At 28.2% G+C, this 14480-nt stretch overlaps 1 protein-coding gene across 2 annotated transcripts in view; it reads right to left on the bottom strand.

Moving 5' to 3' along the window:
• Window positions 1–14480, bottom strand: part of LOC129975036 (cytokine receptor-like) — a 354502-nt gene that overhangs the window by 165108 nt on the left and 174914 nt on the right. For both annotated transcript variants that reach the window (XM_056087902.1, XM_056087904.1), the window contains exon 4: window positions 11426–11480. The gene's annotated coding sequence lies outside the window, so the exon portion shown is untranslated. The remainder of the gene's footprint in view (window positions 1–11425; window positions 11481–14480) is intronic.

Genomic DNA, 14480 nt, shown 5'->3' with positions numbered 1-14480 from the left:
CGGATGCAATTCACGCATACCAGTGAATAATCGCCAAATAACTCGCCAAAGATGACACGGAAGATTCAGTAAAAATGCTAAATTCACGCCAATGGTTAATATTCGTAAACTATTGTACGCCAATGTCATGCAATTCATTCTCTGAGATAACAATTTTATTAGATAATATGCAAGTAAGTTTTGAGGAAACTATTTCCGCAGGTTTTATGGGATGAAAAGCAAAGAAGTGAAAAAAAAGACAAATAAATGATATTGCATGGAAAAAAAAATAATACCATATTTAGAATTAACTATGAAATGCGTAAATCTAAAAATGAAAGAGAGGAAAGAAAGGTCAAACTCAAAAGTATACCTGGATGCCATTTCCAGCAGTCACGTCTGTATTTCAAATCGATATCTGAAATTTAATAATTTTCAATTCGTTTAGTAGTTTAATATTTTTATAGTAAAATTATACGAACTCCCTTAGTCTTATTTTAAAAAATTAAACAAATATTCAATTTTAACTAGACATGTCTTTGGCAACCTGCCTGGTTCGCCGGTATCTTTGTGTTTGGAGAATTTCGATAAAATCTGTAATGCGCATTTTAGTCTCCTGCAGAATAATGGGAGGGAGAGGGGGGGGGGATAGCGAAATAGTAGAAACCGGAGAATATGTCAATGTTGATTTTGAATTGCCTTTCAAAGGAGAATTTTTTTAATGGAAAGATATTAAGAATATTTTATTAAATATGACTGTAAGAATCGGGAGACAGGATAAAAATACATTTTGTGTCAGTTTTTAAAGCACTATATATTAATGAAAACAACAAAAAATATAACTCTTTATATCTAAGTATATTACTATCTGGAAATATGTACCCATCTCTAACCGTTTAAAAATTAGATACTGATACATGATTAAGAGTTTGGATGCTTTGCATAATGATTCATTCACGATTTTTATTAGCTGGGACTTAAACCATTCGTCATTCACTCAGAATAAACTACAGTTTGCTATATTTATTTCTTACGAAAACATTTTTGTATTTCCATGATTTGATTTGGATATTACGTTTTATTTATTTAACAAAATAAAACTGCAGAAAAACATTATTCGAAACTGACAGAATGTTTATCCATATTTAATGATTTCGTAAACATAAGCAGTATTTGATGATAAAAACGGGAGAAAACATCTAATTCGAATAATATCGTAAAATTTAAATCTTTGAAAGACAGATTTTTTAATATTAATACCTCTTTCCGAAGACAACATAAAATAAGAGTTACGCAACAAGAATATTAAACGGGATTCTTTTATACCTAATCTCATTTTAAATAACATTCGATATCGCCTTTATTGCTTCCAACTTGGTTTTCTGTTTCAAATTTTATTAGACAGTAAGAGCGAAAAAATTCCGAGTTTGTTCAAAATTACATTAAAAAATAATATTTATATTTGGAACAAAAACAGTATTTTCCCCCCAGTAAATCATGACAAATAAAGCAAAAGGACAATTTCCATACATAAAACGTTCGAAAAACATAGCAATGTGAAATATATTTACCCGCATTTGTTGATAAAACACACTGGATATATGGAAATAAATTTTTCCGTCCTATCTATTTATTAAGATAAATGAAAGAACGTGTTTCAATAAACAAGTGAAAGAATTACATTTATTATAATCAGTTTCTGTCTTATGCTCTTAACAATATCTCTCTTATGCACCGTCATTATCTTCCAGGTAAAATTTATATTGGGATAATGAATTAACCATATCGATTCCAACAAAATAACGCATACGAAGGAAAAAATATATTTAATTTGTTGATAACAAAAGTTAAACAAAAGGTTCGACGCCGAATGCGATACGAAATTCAAATAAATAATAAACCATAAGCATTCATAATAAAATGACACAATACAAAAGAGAAGCGATAAAACAAGTTAAAGTATGTAACTAAAAAAATCGTTAGCTTCACATGAATAGCAAAATAACACAATAAAATCGCATCTGTTGCAAATGGTATTCAAAAACATCTTTTTTTGACACATCAAAATGATGCACGTCAACTACAGGAAACGGCTTCGGCGAATTTTGAAAAATGTTTACGCATTTACATCAAATGCACCTATTTATAGGAAAATAAAACAGAAAATAAGCGCCAAACGATTATTTTTTAACTGCAACCGTTAAAAAAATAAATAGTTCCAATGAAAGGAAAATACTTCCAAACAAAATGGAAGATAATAATAAGAAGAAAAAAAAAACATAGTATTAATTATAACCAATTATTTAGAGCAATTTGACACATAACACATAATAATAAAATCAAATTTTGATCAATTCGTTGCGATTCGGTTTTTACTAAGGACAAAAAAGATCGATCAAATGGATGATTCAATGTAAAATTTTGATAAATTATATTTAAATTAACTAAAATTTAAGATGGTAATTATACAGAATTTAATCAACAAAGACATACAAATTTTAGAAAAAAAAGGAAAGATAATATTAAGCCTATTCAGGAAAAATAAATGGATATATAATAAAGGATAAAATGAAGTTATCCTTTATCCTTATAAAATTTAATTCCAGTAAATAAGCGAAATTAACTACTTTCGATAAGTACGCTCATTGAATTTCAAAAACAATACATTCAAAAAATGACACCAACGTCATCATAACGCATTTTAAGATGAGGTAAAATTAGACGAGAACAGTTATATTTAAATTCAAATTATTTATAGTTGTAATTGTTGTTTATAAAGAGGAATAAACATTTTAAAATTAGTAGAATAATCCTAAAATACTTCCATAAAAGTAAATTAGTATAAAGCCAAACATTAAATATTCATATTTCAAAAAAATTCAATATAAAGAAAGAGTAATCTTATTGCAGATTCCATTTCCAATTATGGAAACAAAAATAAGGGAATAAAAATTACACTCAGGGAAAATTTAATTTATACATTAATCAGGGGTGTTTGTGGGACCCCAAAAAATCCCCTGAAACTTTTACGGACTTACTACCGGCATTTTGGAGTTTCGAGAAGGGGGGGGGGAGAAATGAAAAATTACAATTATGAAGTATTGAATGACCTAATTATAAAAGTTCAATGAATTACTTTTTTTGCAAAATTAATAACCATAAATTTTCAAACATATAAACTACTACATTTTATGCAAATCTTTTAAATTACCTGAATTAATTCTTTTAAAAAAAAATTATCTAATTTCTGCTGCTTTTTTTTTTTATTTTCTGATGTTTGTGGGCTTGTCTTTCTTTTGTGGTGAACTTCATAATTGCAGGAAGGTTGACTTTTATTTTCCTCATTTACAGTTGAAGAAATTTCCTCGAGAACTGCACATGCAGAGGTAGAAGCAGTTTGCTTTTCTGCTAATGTAGAAGGTTTTTCAGAGACTTTTATAGGTGACTCATCTGAAATACATGTTTTTAAGTCCTCTTGATATGTTTTCCAACTTCTGTTCATATTCAGTAAGAGATCTTTGTGAATTGGATCAGTCATTGGATTTTTTGAGCCATATTTTTCACATGAGGTTTCTTTAGAAGCCATTAAATCATATTTAATAGTCTGCACTGCATCTAGGGAATCAATCTTAAGAGAGGTTCTATAGTCAGTGACAAGTGTATCCATTAAGTTGAATGCACTTTCCACTAATGGGCCATGGAAGCAGCTAAGGAAGGCTTTGACCAATTTAGCCAATGTAGGATACTTATAATCATTTGTGAAATCATCTTTTAAATTAAAAACTTTAGACCAATATTTATCAATTGTACACTTGACTTGATTTCCACTTTCATCAGATGTGTAGAGCATTTCTTTGGTGATATCAATATCACTCTGGTATAACCTTATTTCAGCTTCTACTTTTGACTTTTCATTATCACTAAAAATATGGGACATAAAAGATGATAATTTTTCAAAGGCTAATATTGTACTGGTTTTACCTCTTAGCTCTGGATCTAATGCTGTAAAACTAATTAGGTATGAATTTTTAAGGGGTAATTTCTGTTTCATATGCTGAAATTTCTAAATGAAATTCTCTTGCGTACAAAAATAAAAAAATATTTCAATAAGCGAAACGAAAAATTTACACGTGCATCAATAAATGAAACGAAAATTTTACACAGCGGAGAAAAAAAAGTTGCGAAGCGATCAATGACAAATAGCTAATACGGCGAAAAATCCCCCTTCTCTACTTATTGGCGCCACGCCAGTAGAGATAAGACCTTTGAACCCAGAGTCACGTTATCGCACATCTGGTCGAACGAAGTCTCCCCCTTTTTTTTCTGCCGCGCCTACTTGCCGAAAAGAATCCAGAAGAGAATGTCCGAGAACCGGGGGAATGAGTCATAACTCGCAATAAGGAAAGAACAAAAAAGAAGTTTTTCCCCCCTTTTCACGCATTATCACTGCCTTTGGAGAAAGAAAGGAAAAGTTTTCACCACACACACTGACCTTGCGTTTTCTGCTTTAAAAGCAAACAAAATTACCCAGATCAAAATAAATAATTCATTATTATTCCTACTTCCTTTTGAACGACGCTCCCCGGAAATTCCGGGGATCGAAGTTCAAAATCCCCGGAATTCCGGGGTTTCCCCGGAGCACAAACACCCCTGATTAATAATAAAATTGAACATCGCCATCTGAAATATATATATAATAAAATAACTAACCTATCGGAAGAAAACGAAAGATATTTCTAAGCTGCATAAGAATCGTCTGCCAGCATGGGATTTAAATAAATTTAATCAGCTTAAGAATTTTTTTGAAAAATCTTTGTATTTATTAGAGTTTTCTTTGCAAATTAATTATCAATCACATTAATTATTAATTATAGCAGGAAACACACAACGGGTTTTAAAATACAATTTTGAGCTTCTATTAGATACAATCAAACACAAAGGAAATTCATTTTATTTTTATGATGTATTGTAATGAGAGTAAAATTGCATAAATAAAAGCAAAAGAAGATAAGAAACGATAATAAAAATCTAGTTAAAATCTTGTCTAGTTATTTTAATTTCCTTCTAGTTACCTTTGCTTCAAAATAATGATTCCTAATATTATATACACTCTAAAATTATTTATACTTATAAGATCAATGTGTGTGTGTGTGTGTGTTGGCGCTCTACAAAAAAAAAAAACCATTTGACCTACAGCTACCAAATTTGGTACGTGTATACCTTGGATGTCGAGAATGTGCACCTGGGGTCCCTTTTTTTTGAAACTTTAATAAGAATTTTAATTATTAATTAAAAACTAACTTTCCCACCAAAAAAAAAAAATCTTCATTTCCTCACCGCCAAATGAGTAAGGCTTCAGCATTTCTTTCCCACGCTAATGAGGCTTAGGCTTAACATTTTTCGGCGGATTATTTCAATCGATTCTGTTTATTTTCTTAATGTTTGATGCATTTAAAATTAAACATTGTTAATGAATCGATCTTTCAGATTCATTCTGAAGTACTTTTGAATTAAAATAACACAGAATAAAGGAAATTAAAATTGTATAATCTGCATAGCGTTACCCCAACTGGCGTAGAAAAATTCACGCATTTGCTTTACCGTAACTGGCGTTGAAAATTCACGCATGCGCATTGTGTTCTGATTGTTTACATCTATTTTCAACGGCAGCGGAGTAGATTTAAATTATTTTTAGGTTCGTTGTATGCTTTTGTAATTGAATTGTATCTATGTTAGATTTTTTTCATCATTTTTTAAGTAATTTTTTTTTACCTGTTTTCGACCGATTATTTTAAACGATTCTGTTTATTTCCTTAGTGTTTGATGCATTTAAAATTAAACATTGTTAATTAATAGACCTGCTCATGATGAATCTGAAAAAAATTTGTTGACAAATTCTTGAGATACTACATAAATTAAGAAAGGTATTCTTTAGTGACCATCAGGTTTAAATGCTCAGAGACTCTTTTTTCAGTAATCATATTACAAAAAAAAAAAAAAAAATGCTTTGTTTCAGTAAAAAAAATTATTAGATTAATTGCAGATTAATCATTTCCACTTTAATTTAAAGCATAAATTCTACGGGAGTTAACAGAAAATTAGAGAGACACAGATTACGTTATGACTGAAGGCCTTTATAATATTATGAGTGAATTGAAATTTGAAAATATTTTAATGAAGAAGCTATTAAAGTAGGAATTACATAAAATATTCAATTATTAAAATTTTAACGAGCATTAAGATTGGCGAACCGGCTGGTCGTCAAAGGCGGCTAGTAATAAATAAAACAATAGTACAACATTTAAATCAGAAACCCATTATAAATAAGAAAAATAAATTTAAAATTATAATAAAAAATGAAAATTAAATAAATACTACTTATGCTTATTCACACTATTTAAAATAAAAGAAATTTTGAAGCTCATTTGAACAATTTTTCATTACAAACAGAAGTGCACTCACTCTTTGCAGAATTTGATGAAAAACATACTACTGCACTGATTCAGCTGTTTCCACTTTCAAAAAAAAAAAAAAAAAAAAAAAAAAAAAATCCACAACAGGAACAAGAAAGTAAACATTTAAATCACGTGATCTTGTTTAATCAGTATAATAACAAATTGTTTATTACTATGTAATTGTTTATTTTTATCTGCTCAAAAATGAATTTCCCCCCATTAAATTATAGGTTTAATAAGTCTTAACTATTTCAATTTTTAAAACCTGTATATATAGATAAAAGAAAACTATTCACTAAATACAGGTATATATATTATTATTTCTGATACTTGGCGTTTAAAAAACCAAATGATCATGAAATTTTAAAAGGAAAATACTCTGTTTCATTGTTTTCTTTTTGAAAATTTAATTTAACCTTGCGAATTCGCATGTAAAAAAAAAATACATTATTTTTGGTAACGGAATTTATAAAATAATGTAAATAAAAAAAAAGTGAAAAACAATACTACATCGAACATGAAAACTGTAGAGAAAATAATCGGCATAAAAAATGCTTAAAACTTTTCATCAATTTCTTGACAAGAACAACTATATTATATAAAAATTTACAGAAATTTAGATGAATGAGAACGATTTTATAAAATTAAAACAAAAAAAATGAGTTATAAAATATTATAAGCATATAAATTTAAACTTAATAAAGTAATAATTATATATTATGAGGTCCAACTGATCCGATATATGAAGTTTTGACCAAAATTAAGAACAATAAAGCATTGAATGAGGATGATTTAATAAAATTAAAACTAAAAAGTGAATTATATAATGTAAAAATATAAATTAAAATTTAATAAAGTTAAAATTATATTTTGGCAAAAGAAAGAAATAAAATAGCGATTTTTTTAACTACTTACTATGATAAAATAAACTAGAAGCATGCAAACATGAGCATTTTTAATATAACTTAATGCAGCACATGTGCACAAATTAATAAAATAACATACTATATATAAAATTTAAGCACTTATTGTATGAATTATTGAAATTTATCTAGGAAGTCACTTTCAGTTAAAAGCATAAATTTTACAGATGGGAATTAGAGTGTTAACATTACGAAAATTTAACTGAACTCACGCACATGAATATAAACATCTTTGGGGTAAAATATACTCCATCTTGCAGTTAAATTCCATCAAAGGAAAAAAATAATAAATTCGAAACTGCATAATTAATCGCGTGGTACAACGGTAGCAATCTTTTCTCTATTTAAAAATTCTAAACCTCTTTAAAATTCTTCCTTTTCAATGGAAAATTAGAGAAACGTATATTATTATATCTTTTTAAAATTCAATTTTTGGAATTAATTAGTAGAGAAAAGCACTTCATTTTGTTGAAAGCACACAAGGAAATTAATAAATGCATATAATAATGCAAATGAGAATACTTGAAGAGATTATATATATATCCGATTATATGAAAGAGAAATAGCGGTTAATTTAAAGTGATTTTTGTTTGAAAAATGGAATTCCAAAAATTTAAAATATAAGGAAATGAAATTGATTAGTAGAACATTTTGGTGTTAAAAACAAAAGAGCACTTTCTTCAGAACTTAATTAAACAATCCAATAATAAACAAATGAAAGTATTTAACTTATTAAGTACTGTAGTTTTAACAAAAGCATTTGATAATGGAAATTCAATTTAGGAAGTTATTGTTTTATGTTGGGAAAAAAAATATTGTCGTAAGAACAAGAAAATAAACAAGTGTAATCGCGTAGTCAATCAGAATAATAAGAAAGTATTGTTCAATCAGAATAATATTTTTTTCACATCATGCAATTAATGCATAAAATGAAGTTATTTCTTTAAATTCTAGATCTAATATATCTTAATTATTTTAATTGTAAAAACATCCATTAGTATTTAAGGAAAGAAATTTTCATAAAAAATTTTTTCGCCTCTAATGGAATGATTAAGTTATTAATTATCAACAGAATTCTAAATTGAAAATTGGAAGTACTTGTAGGATTTTAACATTAAAAAAACACACTTTATTTTGTAAACAGCCTTCAAAGAGAGTAAGCATTATATTAAGCAATAAATAAAATAATGTTTATTTATTTAACAGCATTTTATAATTTCTAATAATGAAATATAAAAAAATATAACTAAGCAGTTAAATATTCAAACAAATAATTAAAGCTGAGTAAGAAAAAATTAGATTTAAAATTACTAGCAGTTGCCAGTTATTTGCCACTTACACAAAGGAATAAAATTTGCCAATAATTTAATTATTTATAGAAACTTTCGGTGACATGTAAAAATGTACGTTTTAGCAGAAATTAACGATGGGCAAACAGACTAATGAAATAATCCTCTATTTATCGAACGGAAGCACTTAACGAATTACTTATTTCATTTCGTTATTACAGAATCTTTATTACGAAATTAGAAAATACTAGATCGAATTCGTTATTAAGAAATTAGAAAATACTAGATCAACAAGAACTCTATTGTTTGCACTCTGAAAATAATTAAGCCTCACAAAATGAAAAGTAAACTTATAATCGAGTTTCACCGGAAGCAGAGCTGTTTCAAAATTGTATAAATTATCGTCTGCCCGACTAAAAATAATCGTTTCATTCAAATTGAAAGCTTATATTTAGAAATTATTTCGCTGTTTCAGTATTAGTCATCTATGATTTAAATTTAATTCGATTAATTATACATTTAATTCAGAAAATACGCAAGACTTTAATTTAATATTTTAAAACTTTGCTACATTTTACTCTAAGCAAAATGCATAAAAACGTTTTAAATACTGACAAAAAATTTAAATAAAAATTTTGGTTAATAAACATTTATTAATAAAAAAATGAGTTGAGACGTCTATTGTTAATATAATTAATCGCAGTTGAGATAAATATAAAAATATAGTAAAATAAAAAAATTCATAGTCGAACAAAATTTTTAAGCAACGTATGAATAACAGTATCCATGAATATTTAATTATATTGAACCGGCTACTATAAAATTTTGGCAAAGTTCCATTTTACATATTACATTATGGCATTTGAAAATACAAAAAGTAATATAAAAGGCATTTGAGTTCGCGATATCAAAAAGGTATCAGGCTGTGAAACTGACAGACCATAAAAACTTGCTTTACAAACATTAAAAAAAATCATAAAACACTTCAGAAAAAGAATAGATATCTGTATTTTGTAAGTTATGCATCTTAGCACGAATGGTTAGTAGCATACAATGATTCATACTGAAAATAGTAAATAAATTAAATATGTAATATAAATATGCAAATATGTATATTTGATTAATTTTCGTTTTTAGTGACAGAATGTTGACATATTTGGTTCATCCAATTTAATCCATAAACACAGAAACTATTTTATTTCAATAAGATGAAGATCATGTGTCGAACGTAACAAAGGAGCTTCTCTGAGACGGGAATCGTAATTCTAAACCGTGTTAAGATGATGAGGGCAACTGAACGATCATCCCATACCTAAATGTATACGCAACACCAATAGGAAGTCATTTCAATCCGACGGATTTTATGCGCAGGAGACTCGGAAAAAACAACAAATTTTTGGTGTAATCGGATTTCGAAACCTTGACCTATTTCTTGACCTATGTCAAAGTCAAAACTCTGCTTTCAAATTATTGCGGTTTCAAATAAACAAAAATATGCTACTTACATAAAGTAAGTTTTTAAAACAGCTATTTTTTCCCCGTTTTTGTAAAACCTAACATTGTAAGCGAATGGCGATATTCAAGATGAAAATTTAGGAAATCATTACGGGAGCAGAAAAAAATTTAAAAAAAAAAAAGCAATAACATAAATATTTTCATAAATAAAGAAGATATTATGTCTACGTTATCGTATTTGAAGAAAAATAACTAAATTCAGTATCTTGGCTTTCTAAAAAATAGTGAAAATATTCATAGAAACTAAAAGCAAATAAACAAAAATAATAAAATGCTTTTCTTTATTAAAAAAAGACAAAATAAAGAAATAATAATAAAAGCTTCTTTCTGGTTAAATTCTACCATTTTATAATTAGAATTTTTTTTTCAAGTCGTAACAATAGAAAATAAATAGTTTCTTCTAAACAATAGAAAAAATAGTTAATAGTTCCGCTAACAAATAGTTTCTTCTAAACATTAGAAGAAAAAAAAAAGGTATTTGAACTCACCAGGAAAACAATTAATTAAAAAAATAAGTGATATTTGAAAAGCTTTTGTTTCAAATTAGAAAGAAATGTTGGACTAACCATTTCATAAAATTTGAAAAAGATAAGCAAAATAGAATATTAGATGTAGTAATTTTAATTTCAATTCTTAAATTCTTTCGGGGTTAGTGATTAATTTTTAAAGATCTCTCAAAATTCAGTGCATTACGTCAAAAGTGCGAGAAATATAAACCTTCATAATAACTGTTTTGCTTCTTTGATAGCTTAAAGTTTCTTTGTTAATTTGCAATCTTTAGAAACGTTACTATAGTTGAGAAAGTGCTAAAAAACCATATAAACAAAAACAAAATAAATAAATTTCTATACTAAATTTTAAAATCCGACTTCCTGAAACATCGAATTTGTGTGCCGAATTTTCATGCTGAGATTGTGATAGATTTGCAAAGGGATCGCAGAAACACACAAACCTTCTTTAATAATTACAGATGATTCTAAATACGTTAACATCGGATTTCAATTACTTTTTCTTTAATAGAATGTTTACACCCAATCGTGTTCGCCGCATTTTCAACTTATGCACCAGTGACTATAGTTATCGCATAATTATGCTAAGTTTTCCAAGTATTTAAACACAGATTCAAGTTCGACGAAATTCCTCCCTAACCTGCGGGACGAATTTCCAAGAGGACAAGATAATTTGGCATTTCTCCAAAGATAAATAAATAAAATAAAATCTGAACTTTATCGAAAAGAAAAGATAAATAGATAAGTTACCTTACCTGAATAAACAAACAGTTTTAACAGCAAACAGCAGTCAGTAAGCAGTCAGTCAACCTAAAAAAGAAAGAAAAAATAAATAAATCCCAAATTTATAAAACCATATTTAATGGAAAGATGGATAAGAAAGAACAAAAACAAAGAATAAGATTATTCTTACGAACAGCTGAAAAAATCGGTGAAAATTTTACGCTTCGACTACTTCTACAAAAGAAAACAAAATTCTATTTCGAAAAAAGATCGTCTGTGTTATGAAAAAACTAGCGAGTTGGAAAAATTTAATGGACGTTGAAATATTCCATAGCAGGCAGATGCATAGTTCAGAAAGAAAGACAAAAACTCTAATAAGTATTCAAGGTGGACTAAGATAAACATTTTATTTCTATAACTTTTTTTTTTTTTTTTTTTTTTTTTTTTTTTGAGTTACTGGATGTTTACGAATCCGAAATTGCGAGGACCAATTTTGAGTATTTTTAATAAAACCATTTCAAGAGAAATATCAAATATAAATAGCTTCGGGTAGAAAGTAGTATTTCTTTTAACCATAATAAGTCTTTAGTTTAAACAATGGAAGTATGTCAAAACACTAAGAAATGTTTTGATTCTACAGTTCCAAAAAAGAATTCTTTCATATCGATCATATTGCATACATATTTAAAAAAGATAAACAAAATATACATATAGTAAAAAATTTGAATCCAAAACTATACTTAGCATAGAGGTAAATATACTATTACAATGAACTTTTCATTATGGTACTATTTCAATGGTAAGAGAGCAGTTTTGTTTTGATAGCAAAATCTTTTGCTGAAAATAATAGTATCGAAAATGATGAAGGAAAAAAAAAAAAAAAAAAAAATCCAGAATTGCAAAACAATAGAATGGAAAAATCTAAAGTAAATAACCGATACTGATGAACTTCCACTTCTAAAAACACAGACTAGACAGTTAAAGTATTAACAGTTTCTCGAAATTTATACAACTAATTATACGATATGCAACTGTATGAATGAGGAACAGTTCAAATAAGACTGTAATGAATTCAAAAAATAAAAATTTTGTTTCCGACGCATTTTAATATTAGAAATAAAAATCGTTTTCATTAATAAAGCCGAGCTGATTGATAGATTCATATTTGTTTAAATAAACATTTAGTTTAAAATTCTTCAAATATTTTGTGGATGAACAATGTTTATTTTCATTATTTTTTTTTTTTTAAATTTACTTTAAGTCAGTGGCAATTCAAAGTGAAATTATGAGAAAACAGGTGAATGCTAACGTCGAATTAAATAGTCTTAACATAAAATATAATGCATTAAAAGGGAAATGATATAATTGAACAGTACAGTACACATCCGAGTATCCAGTTCGCGACTATCCAGTTTCCGTACTATCCGGCCTAGTTTTCTTTTATCATAATTAAATGAGGAAGTAAAAGACGTCTATTAAGTCATCTATAAGCAAGCGACTTTTTCAAAACTGTTTTGACTCTTATATTAAGGATACCTTTTGCATACTTCTGAAAATATTTATTAGTGAAAAATAAAATCAGTTTCTGTCAGTTTTCTTAAGAACTAGGCCTACGATTTGCGTTAATGTTCTTTTTCATGTTACCTGCATTTAAGTTGGGCATTACAGAATTTATGATAAAATGTGAACAGTTTATATCCTTTAACTTACTTTTTCTTTAATAAACTCTTGCAACATGCAGTACGGTACAGAAACATATATAAACTATCAGTACAGGGTCTTCTATTTTAATTCGACACGTTATTGGCTTCTACGCTACACCGGGCCATGGCTGCGTTCACATTGAGATAAATGGAGGACTTAGTGCTCAATAAGAGGTGAGGAAATATGTATTACAGGCAAATCACTGTTACAATTGGTAGGCAAAGAAATGAGTTCGTAGAACTCCGGCTTTTTACTATCCGGCCTGTCCTTCCGCCACATTAGGCCGGATACTCGGGAGTGTACTGTATTTCGTTTTAAGCGTCAACAAAACTGTGTCATATACTAAATGTGTAATATACTAAAAGTGTAATATAGTAACGTGTGTAATATAACAAATATGTGTAATATATTAAATTTAAAAAAATATATAAATCATATGACGTCACGGATCTACTTGTGCGTCCTAAACAGTGTTGAAACGCACTTTCAAAAAATCACTGTTAGTTCAGCTGACCGTATTTCAGATTCATACTGACGGCTTGAATTATCTTTAACTAGACAATTTTTTATATAAAATGTATTATTAATTTTACTTCTGTTACAGAGCAAAAATTAATAACACTTTTATCACTAATCTAACTATCTAAATCTTTAAAAATTTTCTTGCAAACATTGAAAATCCTAACAATTTGCTTGTCATTGTTTCGACAAATTATTCAGAATCAGTGCAAATTAGCAAATTATCCATCAGCACGATTCTAAGAGTACGTTAATATTTATGAAAATAAGCCAAAACAAAAGGCCTTTGGAACCCTTAAGCAGTTGCCTGCATTGTCTACTTATTAATCTGGGCCTGGATCTGAATAGCATTAATGATTGTCCGACACTTGCGCTCATTGAAAGGTAATTATAAAGGTAATTTATTTCTCTACTGTAATAAATTCATTTCAAGTCTGGATTCGTTTCTTCACAAATTACTTATGACAAATCAAATACAAACCAGATATAGGCACTGAAACTAAACGTTTTACACACACACACACACACACACACACACACACACACACACACACACACACACACACACACACACACACACACACACACACACACACACACACACACACACACACACACACACACACACACACACACACACACACACACACACACACACACACACACACACACTCCAGTGGGAATGTGTCTCCTTGAAACTTTCTCGTATTTTAGCAAATTCACTTTATATTATTAATTGCATGCCATTGGCGAACGATTGTTTCGAAAAAATCAGCGTGCAATTTTTGGCGAATAATTTCTGAAATGCGATTAACGTATGTATTAACCCGTTCTAGGGTCGTGAGAAGTATGCTTCTCACCAAA

Source organism: Argiope bruennichi, chromosome 7, assembly GCF_947563725.1.
Source record: "Argiope bruennichi chromosome 7, qqArgBrue1.1, whole genome shotgun sequence".
NCBI classification, from domain to species: domain Eukaryota; kingdom Metazoa; phylum Arthropoda; class Arachnida; order Araneae; family Araneidae; genus Argiope; species Argiope bruennichi.
The sequence above is the reverse complement of the archived record's forward strand: the minus strand, read 5'-3'. Positions and strand labels throughout refer to the sequence as shown.